This window comes from Magallana gigas, chromosome 9 (genome assembly GCF_963853765.1).
Source record: "Magallana gigas chromosome 9, xbMagGiga1.1, whole genome shotgun sequence".
Taxonomy (NCBI): Eukaryota; Metazoa; Mollusca; class Bivalvia; order Ostreida; family Ostreidae; genus Magallana; species Magallana gigas.
In genome coordinates, this window is record NC_088861.1 from 45,088,247 (window position 1) to 45,095,367 (window position 7,121).

At 34.0% G+C, this 7,121-nt stretch overlaps 1 long non-coding RNA gene across 1 annotated transcript; it reads right to left on the reverse strand.

Moving 5' to 3' along the window:
- Window positions 1–1,206: 1,206 nt before the first annotated feature.
- On the reverse strand, window positions 1,207–2,325 carry LOC117690740 (uncharacterized). The gene is made up of 3 exons (XR_010709620.1): window positions 1,946–2,325; window positions 1,499–1,754; window positions 1,207–1,340 (listed from the first exon to the last, which is right to left on the reverse strand). It is a non-coding gene; the product is annotated as an uncharacterized lncRNA (long non-coding RNA).
- Between the last annotated feature and the right edge of the window lie 4,796 nt (window positions 2,326–7,121).

The window sequence follows — 7,121 nt, forward strand, 5'->3', positions numbered from 1 at the left end:
AAAGCAGTCAACTAAAAGATGGCAGCTTATTCAAGGGGGAAAATTGCAGTAAGTGAAATTTTTAACATTGTACATACAGTTGAACTTTTATGGTATATTTCAAACAACAGTACATGTGTATCGAATACCATTGATATGTTAAAGTTATTTGGGTGTGCATGCATATCTCTCATTCTTTAAGTAAACATTTTACCGGTGATATCTCAAAGTCTCATATTTAGATGTTTATTCTTGTTTTTGCTTAGTGTGACATATTGAAGTTTTCTATAATTGTCATACAGTCACAATATATGCTCAAATTGTTTTATCAGCAATTTGAACAAAATCAGTTGCTCGGTCTGTTTTGTTTGTGAGCGAAATTATCACAACAGAAAAGTGAATTAATCAATGGTTTTATCAAATTTATGATAATAAATAATACCGACGATTAGTTGGTATTTTTTTTCTCTGAAGCAGAGAATCCGACTTATCGTCTTGTTCGACTTGTAGGCTCGAGGTCAGAAAATTGTTAAAAATAGCATTAAAAATATCCCGTACGAAAAATTCCACCCTGACTTAAGGCGGAATGTAGGCGAAATTTGAATGGCGGATTCCGTCTTTCATTCCTCTGAATGTATTACTAATATCACAGATTCAGGGTGGAGTCCGGGTGGATTCCGGGCGGTATATGGCTCGAAATATTTAAATGAGATTAAGCGTATTCCGGGTAATAAAAATCCGCCTTAAAACAAAAAAGGAATCCGCCTTAAAACAAAATAGGAATCCGCCTTAATCTTAGGTGGAATCCACCTTATGATAAATTGAAATCCGCCTTAATATAAGGCGGAATAAGCAAGATTCCGCCCTAAAATAAGGTGGAATCCACCTAAATATAAGGTGGAATCCGCCTTAGTATAAGGTGGAATCCGCCTTAATAAAAGGTTGCGTCCGAATCCGCTTTAGGGTAAAGATGAACACTTTTTCAATGGACAGAAAAACTTCTGATGATTTATGCTTTTGAATCCAATGACTAAGTCCTTTTAAATTAGCACCGGATGGGGTGGAATCATTGCCTTCATTTCATTTATAAATCAGTGGCCAGACTTACAACATAAAACCATTTATAATTCCTGTGTATTTCCTATTTCAAACACATCATAATACAGATATCACATCCAGAATATTTTTTTATTTTCCTAATGTTTGTCTTCCACTTAATATAATAAGTTAAACTTTTTGATTTACAGTCCACGTTTTCACTCTTGTGTACAGGTAGTTCCTTGAAAAGTTTCTAGAGTAGCTCAGATCTTCCTTGAATCTTTTCGGTAATTGCATCACTAAAAATACTTCTCTCACATATTCTGAAAAAATACATGTAATTTGATAAAGTATTACTTATAACCAAACACTCGATCAAATATAAATATATCAATATACATATATACCTTTTTGTTATTATCATGATTATAAAGAATACCTTTCAACAATGTGAACAAATAAAAAGAGATCCAATCCTTACCTTTCAAAACTTTGATTTTGGTAGGGTTCATGTAAATGGTATGGCTGACATTCTAATTTTTAGTCTCCCATGTCCATTGTCCTTCTGCTTTTGAGCTAGTTTTTATTTTTATCAGGCTGTTTCTCAATGCTCTTACTAGGACAGCTTACATTTAAGAAGGCAACTTGCCACCCTCCCAGTGACTTGTTGGTATTGTTGCTTTCCTTGTTTTTTAATTGTTTAGCATAATGTCAGTTGTTTTCAACAGCTTTCAAATCTAAAGGAATAAAGGGATTTCTATAATTTATACATTGTGTGACATTTACGCACTGTCTAATATCTTTTAAATGAAGAATTTCTTAGTTTAAACTTATTTTTTCTTCACATACAATTAGCACAATTTTAGACTGTACTTTAGAACTATTATTGATAAAGTCATGATCATAATTAAAATTTATATTGACTTACTTTCGATATTAACATTAAGGTTCCTGTGTTCATGCCCTTAGTCCACATAACGCGCACACTTTGCTCAACTCCATAAGACTTGGTTTACATCAAATTGCTGTAAATAAGTTTCACTGTATTTCCCCCCAAAATAATCCTCATAACGGTTTACACATGTCTACATTTTGTAACACAAAGATGATCAGGAAAGTTAGGCATGGCCGTTGTTGCCAAATTCAAAATTCACAAAGCGCGATCCTCTGAGGCCAGAAATATGATAAGGGGTAACGCTGATATTATGTTTACAAGTGCTTGATGGCCATAGTAAAACAATTTTTAGCAGCAGTTTAAAAGTACAATAAATATGCTAGCGTGTTCATAACTCATTCCTGTCTTTATATTAATTAAACATTGCGGCTAAAATAGTATGTGCATGTTTAAAATCGTGATAGAAAAAAAAAGATTTTCCCTGTTGACGCCCCTCTGCAATACAAGGAGAGGCTGCGGCTCTTGCCTGTTAACAAATGACAGCCTGTGTATTGAGGTCAGGATAAAATTAACCAGCCTGTGTGTAGAACATACATATATAACCTGTTTGATAGTGTCTTCGGATTATCAATTTGAATTTAAGGTTACAAAATTAAACAATTTGAAGAAAAAATTAAAGTTTATTGAGTGAAAGCAACAGACAGTTTATAAGAATGAGCTATTTCTAGAACAGAAAATGAACTGTTGTGCGCCTTTAACACGATTTGGCCAAGTTTTAGCCGTAAATTTTATATTATAACTTGCAAAAAATTGTCAATTAGCTAGGTTAAGGCGGAATATTTAATGATGGTAAGGGGGGAAACGGGCGGTGAGAAATAATACGGTTAACTTTGACAGAAAACGGCTAGATGCTGAAAATCTAGGCTAGGTCCGGTTATGAATAAGATGGAATCCGTCTAACATTTAAAGCGTTTTCCAGGTACGCCTTTGATACTCCTAAGTACGGCTACATTTAACCGGAATACGTCTAAGTTCACCCTGAGTCCAGCCGGAAAACGGCCAACATTTTCGTACGGGATTGGTTTAAATCAACTTGAGTTGGCTGTGTGATTGAAAATTACGTTGTTGAATTCACTGTTCATCTTTAATAATTATCATTTTCACTCATCTGTTAACACTTAAATACATTGATAACAACAGTTATAAAAAATGTTACATTGTCTTTAATCAATTAAAAGTTTTACCGTTCCGTTTTTATAAACACATCGTCACATGGTTCTATGTATCACTAGTAGGAAGATAACAAAACCAAACTTGAATGGAAGAAAATATTGCAGTAGGTCCGGGGGATGATTTTTAAATTTAATTATTTTATTAGTAAAGAGTTGTTAGTAGAAAGTATAAATCAGAAATATTTTATGGTCAAATTCGATCTTAAAATACGTAATCGGCAATTATCAATACTACTGATTATACAATAGGCTGACACCGGTTGTGTTAATAATCTTGCCCTAAGGCTGAGATCTTTACGGTAATTTCACCCCCTGTGTAATATAAAGAGTACCGTCATAAGAGTGATTATAGTTCATTGATTAATTATTGTCCAATTCTTTGATTATTGTTAGATGAATTTTTTAGGAAACGTATGTATGTCGTATATTGTCATTATCAAGTCGTACAAATGATCGATCTATTTCTAACAGTGTCTATGTAAAACAATAGCGTGTTACTGCATTACTGGATACAAAGTAAACAAGTTTCATCAAATCATAGTAATTGCTAAGCTTTCTTCACTTGAGATCCCCATTTGAAGTCCGACACGAGACAGGTGCATGCCTATGACACCGGAAATTGTTAAACAAACATTGACCACGCGCCGAGTCAACAGGTGGCTAGTTACGTAATGGCGAATACACTGGCGATAGTCAGAGTGGATAACTACAGCAGAGGTCGTGGCAAAGCCCCGAGTAGGTTTTCCGTTGTTGCTGCGAGTTGAAAATATATATGATATGGTGTCAAACGATTATAATGACTAAACTTTCAGTTCTGCTTTTGTTATAAACACGTGTGGTGATTGAAAGCCTGTATATAAAACTATAGTCGAACAGAGTTTATATAATCGTTTCAAACATTCTTTAAAAAATTATGTGTTTAATGGCGAGTTAATTTTTAAAGTGTAGCAAGCATTGTTATAAACAGTATGTACTCATGATTCAGGTCAGGAATTGTATTTTTTTTTAAACCGAACCCGCCTACAAAACACGTAAACTTTTCATTAAGATAACTTCTTTATTTAAATATTTCTAAATTTTTGAAGACTCTGTGCAAGTTTAGAATTGTTGCGTGCTGACAAAATTTACAGACCCTGAAAAGTACTACTACACCAAAAAAAGCATGCGGCCTACGTGCGAGAAACGTTTCGTGTAAACTGTTTAGCGTTTCGTGTAAACCGTTTAGCGTTTCGGGCAAAGCGTGGAGAGTTTCGAGCAAAGCGTGCGAGAACCGTGTGAAACGTTCATCAGATTTCATTCGTAACTCTCTAACAAGTTAATTGCTTTAAAATGGCGCCCGTATTTTACATTTCTTTAAAACTCTTTGTGATTGGCAAAACTCTATTTTCTTGAACAAAATTGAATGAATTTTTAACAATCAAAAGAACAGTGAAGAAAGGTATATGTATTAAAAGACGACTAGTTACAGAGTACATGCATATATATAACGTTTTTATGCGATGTTTCAGTACTGGAACAATATTAAAATTCGCTATACATAAAAAATATTAAATACAGTTAGCGAAACATGATTTCTATTGGAACAAACCTAAATCAACTTTAACTTTAACATGTTTTGATAAGCAAGTATTTTTATTATTTATTTACATCGATAACTCTTACTGAGACCATTCGGCTGTGTACAAGCAGCACACATAACCTCGGACATCGGGTGAGACCTGCACCTGGCTTAACCTGTCAATCAAACTCTGTGTATTTGTTTTCATTGGATGGTCAGGCATTCTCTTTTTTGTCAATAGCCAATGGAAAATTATTGACTTCAAGGTAATCGGAATCAGTATTTGATGAAGCACACAATTTAAATGATAGAAAAGTTATTAATTATTTGAACAAAATTAAATGTAAACATAGAAAGAAAATAAAAAAGATTAATTATTATGGGAATCTATACGCATGGTACTTAATTCAAATAGATTATGATAATCTTTACACTGTACGCCGGCATACAGAGCGCCGGTAATATATACGAATATTGAGTCAAAAATTGAAATCATTTTTATTGTTCTTCTCAATATAATGTTAAACTACTTTGAGGAAAAAAATCCGAAAAAGTAATTACAACTTCCTTTTTTGTTTAATCATTTGAATTTTTTCTGAGGTACATGTATGTGTACAGAACATATTTATTTACGCGAATGATACGACATAGAAAAAAAATAATCGGTTGTTCGTGTAAAATTTTTTTCTAACGAATGTGACTCATTTAATTTTAAATATTTTTCAACATTATCAATGTAAATAATATCATGTTTATTTACTGTTTGTATTTTTACATCGTATTCTCAGAAACCAATAAAAATACTAATGTTAGAAGAAAAATCAAATCCCGCCGAATACTGAAAAAGCGATTTCTGTTTGTAATCATACAGATTTTATTTTTGGTTTTGACCATTGAGTTACGGAAACTTTTTTCTGGATGATTCTATTATTTTATGTAGTAAAACAACCCTTCCAACTGTTACTCAATTACATAACAATTGATGACCTAGGGCTATATATGTTCTGAGCTGTGTGCGCTGAAGCAACACAAGATTCTCGGACGCAATGACTGGCCGAATAAACAAATGGGTGGGAAAGTGAAACAAAATTTTACACATAAGAAGAAGCCACCAAAAATGATTTTCGACAGATCTTGCTATCTTTTCGCCAATTAAAAAAAATCCAGCGCGAGCACCTGTCAGCGGGGCGGGAGGAGTGTGTGTGTGGGGGGGGGGGGGGGGGAGGGGGGGGCAGCAATGAGTTCGCTTCCACAGTGAAATGAACGACCATGTAGAAAAACTTCAGAAGTGATTAATATGTGACCGATAGAATCTAATCTAAAGTTGTTTAAACTCATGTGAATATTCTTTAAAATAATCATCGAATGCCTCAATTCAGGGCATTCCTTTATCGTGCTAGCACCTACCGCAAACATGTAACATGGAACTTTGATAATAATTTGATTTGATTTTTAAACTACCTTGTACGCTATCGTATAAATCAATGCCTAATCAACTGTACAAGTAAAATAAATTTTATCTTTTCATCTTAAACCAATATAATAGTAGAAAACATAATAAAATATAGTTGTGTCCGTGCAAAATATGAAACATAAACGCGTGATAAGGTACATGTAGAAGAACCGACCGCGGATTACTTGTCCACTCGCGCCGGATCTCCTCAGCCATGTACGAGGTATGATCATCATTTAAAGGTTTAATATTTGTGTGTGTGTGTGGGGGGGGGGGGGGGTTGTTGTTGATTTAAAACATTAATTTGTACAGTTTTTAAAAAAATTTACATAAACAAACCAACCATTAGTTTATGTCTGACGATGTTTCCGATTTGGAGTAATATCGTTCATTAATATTCATTTACACTCAAATATTTAATTAAAGGAAGTGAACATGAAAAAATTATCAAGGGCTCAAATTTGTCTGTTTGATGTGTATAATGATATCTGAAAACTGTTTAGACAGAGCTTTCCTCAGTAAAAAGATATACCACTTAGAATAACTAATTCTTGCAATCCATGAGCGCTGCCATATTGTTAAAATCATTACCTCCCTGCTGGGTTATCTCTAAGCATCTAAGAGAGGGCAGCACTGATGCTGCCGTCAGTGAGACACATTGCATTTTTACACACGTTTAGTAACAGAGATAAAATGCCATCATCAAAATGTGAATGGAAACTTGAAAGGAGTGTAAAGAGTTGTCATTTTAAACAGTGTTTATGGAGGAAGATTTTGGATCTCAGAATGATGCATTCCCACCAGCAGTTAATGTGACATGTAACTAGAATGGAATGTCCGTGGATCAGTGTTATTAAGGTCTTCCGTTTCCAACGGAAGACCTTGTACTGATTCTGTTGGAAATTCTTCATTATTATTTTTAGGGTCTTCCGTTTTCAACGGAAGACCCTCTTGTTATTCTTCGGT